This window comes from Hibiscus syriacus, unplaced genomic scaffold, assembly GCF_006381635.1.
Source record: "Hibiscus syriacus cultivar Baekdansim isolate YM2019G1 unplaced genomic scaffold, ASM638163v2 tig00112508_pilon, whole genome shotgun sequence".
Taxonomy (NCBI): domain Eukaryota; kingdom Viridiplantae; phylum Streptophyta; class Magnoliopsida; order Malvales; family Malvaceae; genus Hibiscus; species Hibiscus syriacus.
In genome coordinates, this window is record NW_024063352.1 from 676,644 (window position 1) to 694,055 (window position 17,412).

At 32.3% G+C, this 17,412-nt stretch overlaps 1 long non-coding RNA gene across 1 annotated transcript; it reads right to left on the reverse strand.

The window, feature by feature from the left end:
- Window positions 1-395: 395 nt before the first annotated feature.
- LOC120181124 lies at window positions 396-10,202 on the reverse strand. Its single transcript, XR_005521737.1, has 3 exons — window positions 10,181-10,202; window positions 3,955-3,959; window positions 396-466 (listed from the first exon to the last, which is right to left on the reverse strand). It is a non-coding gene; the product is annotated as an uncharacterized LOC120181124 (long non-coding RNA).
- Window positions 10,203-17,412: the final 7,210 nt, after the last annotated feature.

The window sequence follows — 17,412 nt, forward strand, 5'->3', positions numbered from 1 at the left end:
GATGCTTTGGGACGTCAGAGTGATCTATCTATGTATGTCAATGTCTCAATTGTTTACGCTCTTGCTCATCATGCTAGAACTGGTCGATCATCGTTATATTTTGCCTATGCTAGACATAAATGTATATGTCCTGTATGCATGTCATAAGATGTTGTTGAGCCAATGAATATATTATTGTTATACTTCAAAGAAAATTGTAACGCTTATTTTTTTTAAATAATTGATCTAATTGCTGAAACATATCCGCTATTTTTTAGTTTTAAATTATGTTGTCATTTTTTATACTTTTCCAAGTTACATAGGTTTAGTGTAAACAAAAAGTAGTTAGACATTAATTCTTAATGAATATTATCTTAATATATATAATGTATTCAACATACAATATTTTTGGTTAATTGTAACACCCTTAGACCGATACAGGTGACCCGATCCAATCCAGGGTGTCAAATTAGGGCTACCGGAGCGACTCACAATGAAAATTTTGGAAAACTAAAATTTTTGTTAAACCATTTCAAACCGTAAAACAATTTAGAAATAAAAACACAACTTCAGAAAGATCATTCACACATTAAAATAGAATCCAATAGTGTCCCATGTCAAAATAAAATATAGACTCAAAATAAAAACAAATGTGACCTACATGCCCCGAATTACACTTGTACCGTACTCTCAAGCAACGCCGAAGGAACTCCCATACTGATGTCGATAACTGCACAAGATCGATCTTTAAACTGAAATGGTATGTAACTGATAAGTGCTTTATTTAGTTATCATTTTGCTTGAATTGCTCCGTAATCATTGGTTTTTGTGGCTTATTTGTTCATTTTGATTCATTTTCTGTGCAGGACGCTAGATTATGGAAATTGCACTAAAAGAACAGAATTCTGCATTTTTTTATTTTTGGAATCAAAGCTAGATTAGTGGGTTTGAAACATATGACGAGGAAATGACGTCAACACCTTTTAGAATGTCCAGTCAAAGCTTCTAGAAGATCGAATGGATCAGCTGCATGTTTTTGCAATTCGGATTTGAATTAAACTCATGTTTTAGGATATTATTTTAAATATTATATCTTATCTTATCTTATCTTATCTTATCTTATCTTATCTTATCTTATCTTATCTTATCTTATCTTATCTTATCTTATCTTATCTTATCTTATCTTATCTTATCTTATCTTATCTTATCTTATCTTATCTTATCTTATCTTATCTTATCTTATCTTATCTTTTTATTAGGTATCATAGTTTAAATAGCTTTAAGTATTTTAATTAGGATTTATTTTCTTTATTTTAGGATTATCTTTACTTTGTTTTTAGGATTTTGAAGGCTATAAATACTCTCTCAGGGTAAGCCTAGAAACATATCTCTCAACAATTGAGAATTTACTCTTCTTATTCTCTCTAGCTTTATAAAATTCTCTCTTTTATTTTCTTTCAAATTTTCAATTTTTTATTTTATTTTAAAGTTTGGTTTTCAAATATGCTATGTATGACTTTGGTCATGCTTAGCTAATTTTCTTTTAAGCCGAAGGCTAAAGCGAAGGCTCAATTCCAAACGTGAGAATTGTCAGACACTAAATCACTTCGGATTTTTCTCTATGTTTTCTGGGCTTATTTTCAAATCAAAACAATTTTCAAAACCACAAGCCGGCGTTGGTCTGGATGTTTTTATGGTTACCGTGGGATGAAGGATAGGCTTATTGAAGCAAATTCAACTTCTTGTGAACACACTTAGCAAAATTGTTTGCTAAGAGGAAACTAAGATCGAAATCAGTTATTGTTGAAACAACATAATCCGAGTCGGTAGCTTTTTGAACTTCAACGTTTTAAAGATCTACAACATTGTTGTTTCTTATAGCAACTCACAAACTAAAATTTAAGAATGCACTTGGATATTCGGTATACAAAGCATAGTCACAAGGAATTGTCCTTGTAGACAAGTAGCCAACGTGAATCTTGAAGTAAAAATCTATTTCGATTATCAAAGGAATTTGAGGCAAAGAAGAAGCTTGAGGTTGTTTTTACCATAAATTTTCTTTATCTCAATTTATTTTGTTTGTTTGTTTGTTTATTTAATCTTTATCTCATTTTGTTTCTTTAAATAATTTAAAACCCCCCCTTTTTATCTTTATAATTATCTTATAATTATTATTTATTATTTTATTATTTTATCCTTATCTTCCATTTAAAATGATTTATATTTAATTATTTATTTTATAATTTTTTCTTACCTTTTTATCTTTATATGAAATTCTATCTTCTTATAAATCAAAAAGTCCACTAAATCAGAAACACCAAAGTCCTTGTGGATCAACTATGCTTCTCTATTCTACTCTCACTTTTTACTTATTAAAAAGTCAGAATTATTTTGATAGCAAAACGACAGTTATCAAATTGGCACCGTTACCTGGGACTCACGAGAAGTACTGATTTATTTTTCTTTGTTTTTGGTTTATGACCAGAAGAAACCCAGACGAATTAGTAGATCTTGACCCGGAGATCAAAGCACGAACACGAAGAATACACGCACAAACTCTTCAAGAAAAAAAAAGAGACGAGAAGAGCACAGTTCAGAAACAGAATCAAATCCAGAAACAAACTCTGAAATAGACGCATATAATGAAGATCAAATCCCGATGGTAGAAGAAAAAGAACAAACGATCTGAGAGTTAGCCGTAGTTACTGTCACTCAAACGCCATTATGTATCACTTTTCTCAATGGTGGGACTTCATTTCAATTAAAGACATGACTTATTCACCTTCTTCCTATTTTCTATGGCTTTCCCACAGAAGATTCACACAAACAATTGTTGGAGTTCCTTGTAGTTTGCACTAGAATGAAACCACAAGGAGTTACCGAAGATCAAATTAAATTGAGGACTTTCCTTTTCTCTTTAGCCGACTTGGCTAAAGATTGGTTATTTTATTTACCTCCAAATTTAGTTAATTCATGGGCTGACATGAGTCGAATTTTTCTTGACAGGTACTTCCCAACGGCTAAAGCAAGCGAGTTACGAAGGAGCATTATTTTTATTCGATAAAAGACCGAAGAAAGTCTTTATAACTATTGGGAACGATTTAAAAAGCTTTGTGCACGTTGTCTGTAACACGAATTAAGTGAGCAAACGTTACTTCAATACTTTTATGAAGGTCTTTTGCCAATGGAAATGAAAATGGTAGATGCTTCCAAGAGAGGAGCATTAGTCAACATGACCCGAACAACAGCGAGAGAATTGATTTCAACCATGGCAGCCAACTCTCAATAGTTTTCAAGTGAACCCAACTGACGGGTTCAAGAGATAAGCACCTTTTCCCTTGAAAATAAGTTAGATAAATTAATTGAAGTAGATAATTCACTTGTTGCAAGAAAGTCTAGGGAAACAAGAGCATGCAGGATATGCACGAAGCTAGACCATCCAACAGACTACTGCCCGATGATACAAGAAGGAGACAATGAAGAAATCAATGACATATGAAACTTTCCAGGTCCTCCACAAAGACCATACAACCCATATAGCAATACTTATAATCTGGGATGGCGAGACCATCCTAATTTCAGCTATGCGATGAATCAAATGTCAACTTATCAACCAAGAGCTCATCCTCAACAGTAAATGCAAAAGCCATCATTGGAGGAAATCATTGAAAAATTAGCAATTTCACAAGAAAAGATGGTTACATCCCATGAAAAATTGGTCTTATCCCAAGAAACGTTGGTTGCATCCCATGAAAAATTCCAGAGACGAACCGAGACACATTTTCAAGAGTTGGATAACCAAGTGAGTCGACTAGCTCAAACTGTGGGGAAATTGGAATCACAAGGAAGACTACCTTCTCAAACGGAGTTAAATCTAAGAGAGAATGTTAGTGCCATCACACTCCAAAGTGGAATAGTCATCTCACCTAAAGTTCCAGAAGAAAAAGCCACACATCAGGAAAAACAAGAAGAAACTCCACCTCAACAAATACAAGGAACATTTGATTCACATCCTCCATCTTCTTCTCATGAAATCACACCACCCTTCCCATCAAGATTGTTAAAACGTGATAAAAGAGCTGAAGAAAGAGAGATCTTAGAGGTGTTTCGAAAAGTTCAAATTAGCATACCTCTTCTTGAAGTAATTCGACAAGCATCGAGGTATGCTTGATTTTTAAAGGAGCATTGCACTACAAAAAGGAAATTAATGGGGTACGAAAAGGTAAGTTTGGGAGAACATGTTTCCATAATTTTTTAATGAAAGCTCCCACCAAAGATGAAGGATCAAGGTATGTTCACCATACCTTGTAAAATAGGTAATTTTAAAATTAAACGTGCAATGTGTGACTTATGGGCTTCAATCAACGTTATGACGTTTTCTATTTATAAAATGATTACTAACAAGCCTTTTAAGGAAACGGGAGTAACCATACAGTTGGTTGATCGATTCGTGATCTATCTAGTGGGAATGCTGGAAAATGTCTTAGTGAAGGTCGATGTATTATTTTTTCCTACAGATTTCTATGTCATTGACATGGAACATGATAGGTCGGATTCTTATTATGAAGTATTCTTAGGCCGACCCTTCCTAAGCCCCAAGTTCTCTCAAGATTTTAGAGTTATTTCCCCTAAATTATCCATAATTGTCAAGCCAGAAATTAAGACATATTACCCTTCGTTGAACAAATCAAGTATCTCACAGAGACAACAATCCGATAATCACTAAACTGGATCAGTAACTGTGAAGTAATTAATTAAAAAAGAATATAAAAAGCTAGTCAAACGCAACTGAAAAATGCTTTCTTTTAATACTCCCTAAAGTAATTAATTGATAATGATTCCGATTGCAACCTAACATGTTACATAGTACTTGAAATTGAGATTAATATTTTAGGTTGTATTTGGAGAAGTTATCTCTTTTACATACTTTATAATGATTAACGTAATGTTTTAGGTTACAACCTAAAATTTTAAGTAGTCCAATCTAATATGTTACATATTTTGGTAACATTTCTTGTTGCAATCGAAAATTTTAAATGTGATTTGATATTTATTTCGCAACAAGTATCGATACTTGTAATTGAATATCAATACTTACCGAGATCTGATATTTCACAATTTCGTAATTTTTATTTTTATTTACATCCAATGGTAACTATATCACCCAATTTTTACGTTTTTCCTATCATAAAACCTATATTGCAGTTACAAACTACTTGGCGGTTACCACAAGCTTTTCATCAAGGGCAGTGGTGGTGGTCTCCTTCGGCCACTTCCCTGTCATTTTTAATTTCTTCAATTTATTGTTGATCGATATTATTAATTTCAAATTATATTTTAACGTATTTAATATAATGTTTTCTACCGATGTTTTTGGACTTCCAATGTAGGTTTCTTCCATTGGTCTTCTTCTTGGTCTATGTTTCTTTAGGATTTCATGGTTTCTTGTTTTTCCTATGTCTGGTTCCTTAGTTTGTTTGGATATGACATTTTGTTGGTTCTCATATATATGTGTTTGATGAGAATGTGTTTAAAGGAAGATTCGTTTTTCATTCATTCATTTCGGATATTCTTAAGGTTTTCCTTCTCTATGATGCTTTGGGACATTAGAGTGATCTATCTATGTATGTCAATGTCTCAATTGTTCACACTCTTGCTCATCAGGCTAGCACTGGTTGATCATCATTATATTTTTCTTATGCTAGACATAAATGTATTTTTCTTGTATGCATGTTATAGGACGTTGTTAAGGCAATGAATATATTATAGTTCTACTTCAAAAAAAAAATTGTAACGAGGATTTTTTAAATAATTAATCTAAGTGCTAAAACATATCTGCTATTTTTAGTTTTAAATTATGTTGTCATTTTTTATACTTTTCCAAGTTGCATAGGTTTAGTGTAAACAAAAAAGTAGTTAGGTCTTAATTCTTAATGAATTTGAGCTTAATATATATATAATGTATTCAACATACAATATTTTTGGTTAATTGTAACACCCTTAGACCGTTATGGGTGACCCGATTCAATCCAGGGTGTCAAATTAGGGCCACCGAAGCGACCCACAATGAAAATTCAGGAAAACTAAAATTTTTGTTAAACCATTTCAAACCGTAAAACAATTTCGAAATAAAAACATAACTTCAGAAAGATCATTCACATATTAAAATAGAATCTAATAGTTTTCCATGTCAAAATAAAATACAGACTAAAAATAAAAACAAATGTGACCTACATGCCCCCAATTACACCTGTACCGTACTCTCAAGCAATTCCGAAGGATCTCCCATACTGATGTTGATAACTACACATGATCGATCTTTAACCTGAGATGGTATATAACAGGGTGAGCTATGGGAAGCTCAGTAATACAAAACTACGAGATAATGCTAGATGACAAGCAGATATATGACAAAGCATGAAATTTCCTTAGTTATCCAGGCATATACAAGTCCTAGTGATGAGTCTAGATTTCACTATTAAATCTTTAGGTAACTGTCAGGAAACTTACAGTTTAGAGGAAATGTTCAAAGAGACAGATTTAGGAGATCAAAATAGGACGTCTAGTATGTTCCCACAAAATTAGAGTAAATGAAATCATATTTTAAAATCTATAGTAGTTTATTTCAGTGAAACAGATTTTAAAATCACTGTAATACCTTATAACCAAACAATCCATATGCAGTTCCCCAGAACTGCATCCATAAGGACTTACCCTAGGCCCATTGGGCATAGGAGCCAACCTAAGGGAACACCTTAGGTCCATAAGGACTTACTCTAGCCGAATCGTAGAAGCCACCTGAAAGGAGTGCCCCTAGGTCCATAAGGACTTACCCTAAGCACAAAGCAAATGAGTCACTTTATGGGAGTTACATAGGGTCTATAAAGTCTTACCACTAGGCCCATTGAGCCCAGAAGCCCACCCAAGGGTCACCTTAGGTCGTAAGGAATTACTAGCCTAATCGGGGCTGAACCTGCAGAACTCCATACAAATACTAGTAGTACCCAAAATAAATCAGATCATACATATAGTAAACAATAACCAACAATACCATAGATCAAAAGACAAATATCATATACATAAGAAAACATAGATCAAAGATCGGGTTTTTATTTCAAATATCATAGTCATACATTTTATAAACAGAGGAAATATTTTTGTACATTTGGTAGTTATCAGGAATAGAAAACATGAACTTACGTAAAATAGATCGAATTTCAGGAACGATGCCCCTATTAAAAGAGTTTGATTACTAACGGAGCTAATCAAACTTTTAGAGATTGATGCTTGGATCAAATAGGATTCAAGTGCATCAGAAAAGTTTTTAGGAACCTCTACATCATAATAATCTAATATTTCAGATATAACTAGAGTGATTCCATTATTTAGGCCATTAGGTGTATTTTAGACATTTTAATTTCCTAGATAATTCTTAGTAACTTAATCCAATAAGGGTGAAACAATGATTTACATAATTCAAGCTTCATGTCGATTTATCAAAAAATCATGTCAACTCAAACTAAACAAATCCCAAGACTACGATACTTGTCAATCATTCAGATCGAGATACTTTACGAATATTTACTTTTTAACATAAACTACACTAATTGAACTAATCACATTCTGACTCATCGTTGAATGGATCTTGAAGAAGTGAACTAGTATTTCGATGGTATTTATTTTATGCTATATTGCAATAATATCCAGAGTGACTGACGTGTTTGGGTAATCCCATAACCTTTAGGTCATTACAAAATTTAAAGCTTCACTGGTACTTTTAGAACTTGTCTACAAACATTTCCTTAAATCCATATCATGAGGGTATTTGGGTCATTTCAATACTCGGGGTTATTTTAGTCATTTTAGAACTCGAGGGTATTTAGATCATTAAGGTCCAATGGCAATTTGATCATTTTAAAAAACAAGGATAATTCAATCATTGTAATTACTTCAGAGATGTGTTGATAAATAATGTGTAAATTGTTTTTAACCCAATAAAACTATAGGGTTGATTTTAGGTTGGCCATTGTAAAGAATCTATTTATCAAGTATATCATTGAATTTTTAATTTTATTTTACTCAAGCCACCAAACGTTACTTGTTAACAAAATTGCTCACATGGTAGTAAAACAAATTTGTATAATAATGCATTTTATCCTTATTAATTGCATATACATTCAATTTAGTCCTAAGCAGAATTAATTCAAATAGATCTAATAATAATTCTATCAATTTGGTGCACATCATGTTTATTGATCCACTCATCTTCCTTATTTTTTTTTTCACTTATCTCTCTTTCCCTACAAAAGAAAACCTTAAAAAACTAAACATTTTCCCCAAATGAAAAAACACAATTTTTTCCATATCATCATCGTCCCCATCACAATATGAAGTATTCATATTTAATATCCTAATTCACCCAAGTCTTTTGGAGTTTTTATTGTGTCTCTATTATCCATAATTGTTAAAGCAAAAATTAGGACATGTTACCCTTTGTTGAAGAAACCTGGTATCCCATGAGACAACAATCTAATAATTACTAAGTTGGATCATTAATTGTAAAGTAATTGAAAAAGGAATATAAAAAAACTTGTCAAATGTACGAAGAATAACTTGAGTTTGCTTGCTCTGAATCAAGGGCTTCATGCAACTACTCGTAATGTTTTTTTCTTGCAACCTAACCCAAATTATTGATAGAAACTTTAGGGTTAACTATACTGATAGGTGTTCTAAATTGAATATATTTACTTGTTAATTTTTTAGTATTGTCGATTTATTACTGCTGATTTAGTTGTGTTTCGTTCAATTTCGTGCAGGAGCATAATTTCCAGAAAAGATGATCCTGCAGTTTTTCTAAAATCATGACTGTAAACATAGGCATGACCTGGGGCATGAAGCGATCTAACGTGATAGTTTCTAGAAGATCATATCAGTTGCAGTTTCTAGAAGGTACAGTCAACATTAATCTTAGATATTGGACGAGTTGAAATGATTTAAGAATTTAAAATTGAATTTGAAAACATTTTAGGATTTATCTTTAGATTATTTTTGAGATATTTTTATTTTGAATTTATTTTGTTCCACCTTTAGGGTTTTAGTATACTAAATATACCCCTTTTGGATATAGCTTGAGATGTACTTTTTTCAGTTTTATAAAATTCTCTCGAGTTTTCAAAGCTCTTTTACTTTCTTTTTACTTTTATTTTTTTATTTTTTTTCTAGATATGCTAAGTTTGATTTCCATCATGGTTAGCTAATTTTCACAATTAGCCGATGACTTAGAAATAATTTAATTCATTAAGTGAGAATTGAAAAGCACTTAATATCTTCATATATCATTCTTAATATTTTGTAAACTTGGATTGGCAATCGACCTTTACTTTAAAAAACTTAACAATTTCATTTCAAAAAGTTGACGTTGATCTCGATGTTGTTCTGATTTATAGTTGGGGGGAAGAATCGGTCGGTAGCAAATTCAACTTCTTGTGAACATACTTAGCGGCGATCTGCCATGGAAAATTAAGATTGGATTCGATTCTCATTGAGGAAACATAATCTGTAGTTAGTCCAAACGAGAATTGAATTTCAAAGGTTGGACTGGGAATATCAGTTTACCAAAGAGAAAAGTAAGTTACAATGGTTGGGCCTTGTAGACTGTAACCGTAATAAATCATGAAATAAAATATTTTTCAATGATAAAAATGAATTGAGGCAAAGCCAAACTTGAGGCTATTTTTACCAATATTGTTTTCAGCTATTTACTTTCGTTCTTTTTCATTTATTTTACGTAGTTTATTTTATTTTATTTTTATATTAGCAAACCCTTTTTTTTACTTTCAGTTTCCTTGGATCAAGATCAATACAAGACGACATTGGAAAATTCTAAGTCCCTTAGGATCGACCCTTTATTCTCTATACTAAGTTTTCATTTATTTCATCTGAGAAAAATGAATAATTATTTGACAATTGTGACACTTGGCACATACGTTTTGTAACCCCCAGACTGATGCGGGTAACCCGATCCGATCTGGGAAGTCACATTAGGGCCACCGGAGCGACTCACCGTAAAAATAGCGGAAATTTTAAAACTTTTCCTAAAACATGTAAACTCATAAAATCATTTATGAGTACAAAATAAAATTTATCAGTATTCGAAATAAAACATATTTTAAGACTTATATATAAAGCAAAATACAATTACATGCCCCCTAATTACATGTACCATACTCTGGAAACAACGCCGGAAGAACTCCCTTACTAATGTTGATAGTTGTACTGGTACAATCTTTTAACCTGCAATGGTGAGTAATAGAGTGAGCTTCAAAAAACTCAGTAATACAGAACTACCAGATGATGCTACAGGACATGCATATAAATGGGAAGTCATAATTTCCTTATTGAATCAAACGTATACCAATTGCGGAATAATCTGGGTTTCCATTAGTAGTTCATCGAGTAGAAGCCATGAATCTCAGTTCATAAGAAACCTTTCATACAGTCACGTTTTCATGAGGTCTAATAGGATGTCTAGTGTATTCCATCAGTACGATAAAAATCATAATAGGTACACTAATCAAATGATAGTTAAGTAAATCTCATAAAATCATAATGAAGTTTAACTTTTGAAACTCGTAGTTTAAACCATTCTCTTGTACACCAGCCGCAGTTCCCAGAACTACATCCATATGGCTTACCTTAAGCATACAGCGAAAAGGAAGCCAACCTAAGGATAGGCTTTGGGGCCTGTATCCTTAAGTCCGTAGGGCTTACCCTAAGCACACAACAAAAGGGAACCAACCTAATGGAGCATCTTGGGGCCTGTGAGCCTACCCAAGAGTCACATTAGGTCCATAAGGTTTATCAGCTCGATCAGAGTTATACTCTGTAATTCAATCCATCCAAAAATCAGTATTTCAAAAATACAATTTATGCAGTAAGCATAAATTCCATAAATCCGTAATCATCGTTATCATATATCAGTGAAAACCAATAATCATATATCAGTCACAGTCTATAAATCATCACCAGTAAGTCGGTGTATCAATAAGCAGTAAACCATAGATTTCAGTGTACCATATTTCAAAACAGATAAAATAATTAAATAGTACTTAGGGAACACATTAGAGAATCTAAGTGTTTTCAGAGGCCATTATAATTATCATTATGGATAACACGAAACTTATGAAATTTGATCTGATTCCAAGAACGAGGTCATATTGAAGAGAATCGATTAATAACTAATATAATCAGACATTTAAGGTTGATATTTTCGAAGCCCTCTATGATTCATATATCTCAGGAAAGTGTTCAAGTATGACAAGAGTAATTTGAGCTAATAAAGTAGAAACGAATATTCAAGGCACTTACCATCCATATCAATCGATCGGACAATCAAAAACTCCTAAAACTGATGTATTTCAACTGGTCAATTCATTGCCCTTCCAGGGTATTCACACTTTAATACCAATAATTCCTGTTTATAAATCATCTTTAAAATCATCACTGAATACATCTAAAGGAAGCAACAGAGAATCCAAATAATCTTTATTTCTATCCACATGGCAACAATATCATGAATTGTCAACGTATTTAATTCTTGGTTCATAACCCATAGTAATCATACATCATGCAATATCATTGGAGTTCTCAGACTCATTCAATAACTTACTAAATTCTCAGTCATTAAAGTTACTCGGTTCATTTAGTAATCAAATCAATATCCCAGTTACTTCAGAGTATTTCTGAGTAATTCAGATGCTTCTGCGTTTCGGATACATGTTGTACTTCCATTTAGTTCTCTTTGGTGATTTACTAAAATCATTATTTTGTGTTCGTGGTTGATTTATCTCATGAATATGCACTTCTTAATATCGAATGCGCTCTAACGTTGAGCTGAGCTGAGTACTTCCATAATTATCATAAATCCCAATTTGAGAAGACGAACAAACATTCAAGTGGTATTTATGCCATTCATGTACTGACATAGCATTAACGTTGGTCAACAGACTTAAACTATGTTCCATAACTTTTAAAAAAAAAACAATGCAACATCCATGTTTATTTAGATTCCTTAATGAATCCAATTCGTTTACTTATCCTTTGTCATAAGGGTATTTTGGACATTTTTATGCTCAATGTTCTTCCATTCATTTCAAAGCTTGAGGATATCCATTCATTCCTGGCTTTGTGATATTCTTTAATAATTTTCATTACAAGGGTATTTTGGTCATCTTACAGATTCAGTGTATTTCAATCCTTTCCTTTCATTCTGTCTTATTATTTAATTCCAACTTATCATTTATTCCAGACCTTTCAAACAATTCAGACAAAAGAGCACCCTCGATAATTTATTCTTCAGGTATTTACTCATATCTCGGAGATTTACAGGTTAAAAGTCTTTTCAGACATTACTAACGAATTATTAGGAATTTTCCATACAAAAGTAGGATCTCAACCATAAAATCAGTAATTTATCAGTTAATTACAAATTCTCAGGTTACCTGCTCGTTCAGAGTCAACTTGGACTATTTTTACCTCTCAAGGGTATTTTCGTAATTTCATAACCAGATAATTTCGATATTATCTCTTAACGAAAATAATATAATTTGGAAATCCTATAATTAATTGTTTTCCCGAACCTTCTCTGATCTTAAAATGATTACTTAACAGACTTTTAGTATCTTGCATAAACCCTCTTGGGGTTAAAAACCGGTTATCCAAAATTTCCAAGTAAAACTAACATTTCTTATACACATCAGTAGTTATATCGGATCAATATGTCTTTTCAGAGTTATTAACCAACTTCCAGGGACAATTCTTGTCATCCTACAACATAAGGGTATTTTCATAATTTTACCATATCAGAGTATTCTCATAATTTTCCATCCAAGTACCTTTAACATTTAACCTTTGATGATATAAAATATAAGTTACAAATCCAGAGCTGATTTCTTTATCACCAATCACAAAATTGTAATTTAATTCTAACAATTCCTCAATCTATTATATTAGTCATTCGATCCGTATTCAGTTACAGAATTTCTACCACATTAATATCAAGTGTATAAATTAATCAACTCCACAAAAGTGACCAACATTATCTTATTCATGCATTTACCAATATCAACATGTTCCATAAAGCATAAAGAGGTACTAAAGTATTACCTCGATTTTTGTGCAATACTGATCGACCATTAAATTCCATTCGAACGCCCTAGATCTTGAAATCATCTTCCAATATTTCCTCGGATCCATATCAATAGAAATTACATCAAAAATGGAGCTTAATTATGAAAACGGATCGAATCGGATGATAAATCAGTGAAAAACATCTTACCGGGTTCGAATTTAGCAAAACGGACTTCGGATTCGGATTCATATTCAGAACGTCGAAAGCATAAAATATGACTTTTCGAAAATTTGGATTTTTCGGTCAAAATCAAAGTCAACGGGTTTGACTGGCAATTTTGAGGCCTTCAGGTCCGAATTTCGAAAAATCGGACTGTGGAATCGGATTTGGAACATCGAAAAACGTAAGGATAGGTATACTCGATCGAAGTCAAAGGTCGTTTAATGCCCGGTCAAAGCCGGTCAAAGTTTTGGTTAACTGTGGTCAACGCCGGTCAAACGGTCAACTGTCAACATTCGACCATTTTACACAAATATCACCCTAACAGAAATTAATTACCAAATTAGCTACATTCTGTAAATATTTACTAAACTAACACCCAAATAGAAATTAATTACTAAATTATGACCCATACGATGCCCACTCTCAGGGGGTGGTGCGTGCGACGCGTGAACAGTAACCTGGTGTCGATAAATTCCCGAAAAAATCCTAAAAATTATTTTAAGCGATTTTAAGGCACTTACAAAGCTCGGTTCACAATTTTGAACGGCAGAGAGCTCAATTCTGAAACGTCGAAAACTTTGACGGTCTCACCCCTCCACACGCCGGCGACGACGGAGAAACGGAGAACACCGGTGGACTCGGAACGATGCAAGGAACAAGATGGTGCGGGAGGTGTTGTAAACGGATGACCGAATCGTCGTGAATCGACGAAAAACCAACGGAAATCGAATTATCACCGACGATATTTCCGACTGAAATTAACAACGAACGACGATGATTCACGACAAAAGGTTTGAGGGGTTTTGTTGCTCGGTCGACAACGAACACGATGGTGGTTTCGGTTCGTCGATCGGAGGTCGGACGGTGAGTAAATCGGAGTTGAAAGGAGGGTTGTTGGAGAAGAGAAAACTGGAAAATATGAGAACCTGCGCACGGGGAGGGGATTTATAATTCAACTCATAATAAAAATGGGTAAACCATGAGTTTAGCCACTGAATTTCATGCACTTCTTAAAATGGTCTGTCAACTTTGAAATTTTATAATTTAATCCCCAATTTCTTTCAAAAATACCAATTAAATTCACCACTTTATAATTTCCTAAATTTAGCCCCTAAATTGGGGTGTTACACATTTAGTACCTAAACTATTACTTTGTTCCATTTTGGTAGCCAACTTTTACTTTTTTCAAAACCATAACCTATGTTAGTTTAGGTTTCAATTTAGTACCCCTTGTTAAACAATTAATAGAACTGTTGATGTGCCACTTTTTATTTTTTGTTGATGAAGAGGCATTACCTTATGCTGAGACATCAATATATGTGCTATGTTTTTAAAGACAAGGTACAAAAATCAAACGTAACTAAATTTTTGACATGATTTTGAAACAAAATTAAAATTTAGTTGCCAAAATGGAACAAAAGTAATCATTTAGGTATTAAATGTGTAGTTTATTTTAAAATTAAAATCGTAATTTAATTAAAAAATTATTAAAAATATTATAATGTGAATTCAAATCAAAGAAAAAAATTAGATGAAGAAGAGAAACTTTACATTAACATGTACTTTTTCTATTACCGAAGGAAATATCTTATGGAATCACGGAATAAATATTAAATATCAAGTTGGCTCATGTAATTTTGATGACGGTTTTAATTTTTTTAATAATTTTGATGAATATCATCAAATAGTGTTAATTTTATTTTATGTTATCTATTTTCAAAAAAATTATTGAAAAATATGAATTTGTTAACATTGAAAAAAGATAGTTCAACTATCTTTTCGTGAACATATTTTACAAAGTTATGCAATTTTATTTTGATGAACATATTCTTCCATGTTAATGGATACGTCTAACGACGTAATTTTCGTGAGAGTTGATTGGAGGGGAAGGATGGACCGACGTAATTTTCGTGAGAGTTGTTCGGAGAGAAATCATAGACCGATGTGAGAGTATGATTAAAACTAAAAGGTAAAAACTAAGCCTGATTGGATGAGTTTTGGGATTGGATCATAAAAGGAGTATAGATCATAAAGTTAATTTTATCATAATTATCCAATCTGCTGCGAATTAGTTATATTACCGGAAACCAGAATGCTAGCTCATGACATATGACCTTATGTGTTTTTTAGCATCGTCTGCACATTTTTGTTTGATTTTTATAATTTTCTACCCTCTTTCATTCATGTAATGTTTACTAATATCCTATTATATACTTGAACTTTTCATATTTGAGAATGTAATCATTCAACCATACTTTGGCAACCATTCATGTTTGGTAATCGAAATATATATTTGGTTAAATATGTGCTTTGGGATTGAACATAGAATAGAAGCAAGGGATTCTAAATGTTAAAACAAAATAGTATTTCCATTTAGCAATCAATTTACATAGTAATCTATGCTTGACTTCCTCATTAACGTTTGGTTCAACATAGTTGCATTGCATTTATAAATAAAGGCTCCATGAGATCAATAAGATATAGAAATAAAAAATTATATTTATTTTGAACACACTTATATTAATTCCACGCAAATAAAACAAATCCACAAATGTTCCTTACATCCTTCGATCATTATTGTATATATTATTTTTTTCAAGTAATCTATTCTTGTTATATGGGGAATCAATTAAAAAATCTAAATTCTCTAGTACTTTTGCACGTGGGGAATGTTGTTCGTATACTTTTATTTCGGGAATTTAGTTACATTATTTTTTTAATTGAAAAAAATAAGAAATATATGAAATTACAATAAAGATTTACAATCATAATCGTAAATTAAGCATAATTAGAAAAATTTCCTATAATCTTTGAAACAAAACTAACAACTTAAGATCACATAAGGACCATACAAGGAAAGATTACTAACCAAGAAACTCGAACAAAGATAGATACAAACGCAATGATCACATCAGCAAACGAACCACAAAATGGCATCAAGCTATTTAAATACCACTGACAAATCAAAAATCAGACTCAAGCGACATGAAAAGTTATCCATAAACGTAAATCGAGTATCCAAATCTAATACGACGGTCCAAAGCAAGAAAGATCAACAAGATATCAAATAGGGTAAACTACACGGGAAACCACTAAACTATGGTCATTAATCAATCTTACCACCAAACTATTTTTTGTCTCAATTCAACCACCAAACTTTTTAATTGATTCAATTAGACCACTCTCCGTTAAAAAAATAACGGGCGCGTCCGACGTGGCTGTTAATAAATTGTCATAATTATATATTTGGTCCTTAATATTTATATATTTTATCAATTTAGTCATTATTTTAATTCAATTAAATAATTGTTAATAAAAGTAGTTATCTTGATTCTTAATAAATTTGAGCTTAATATATAAAATATATTTGAGCTGAATTTGTGGCCATGATGCACAAAGGGATCCTGAACTCGGTCAGGGTCTTGGGGGTAAAGGTTTAACTATTGGGTTGATGGAAACACTACCTGTTTCTTGAAAAAGATATATACAAATACATATATATATACTGTAGTGGTGACTTAGGGCATTTTTACTTTAGTTTGTTCCAAACGTTTTAGAGTTTAGCATTAGTTTAGCTCTTCAAAGTTTTAGAATTACCAATACTAATCAGGCATTCTTTTGTTGACCTGATATTGGGCATTCTTTTGCTGACCTAGTAAGATTAGTTGTATGATACAACGGATTAAGCCTGGATTTAAAGAAACATCATCACATGCATTGATTTTTTTCCCATGGGAAAGAAAGACATGGTTTAAATGTAGAATCTCTTTACCAATCAACAGGCTGAAGTTATAACACTACAAGCCATCAATCATCTATGCAAACTATAGGAATTGACGCAAAATTTTATGTTAGGAGACAAATCACTTAGGACGGGAGTCCCAAGATTAGCACTCCTTGATAAGCACTTTCACATGATTTGACCCACCAATCCAATTGGGGAAGTCGCATAAATTGTCGTTCTCTTTGTTAGCTACTGATCAATGTAGTGCTCCTTTCCAACTTGTTGCTTCTTATGTTTGTTGTATCTTTCATGTTAAGTCAGATGTGTTTTCATACCATGTTCTCTTCATTGATGAGTG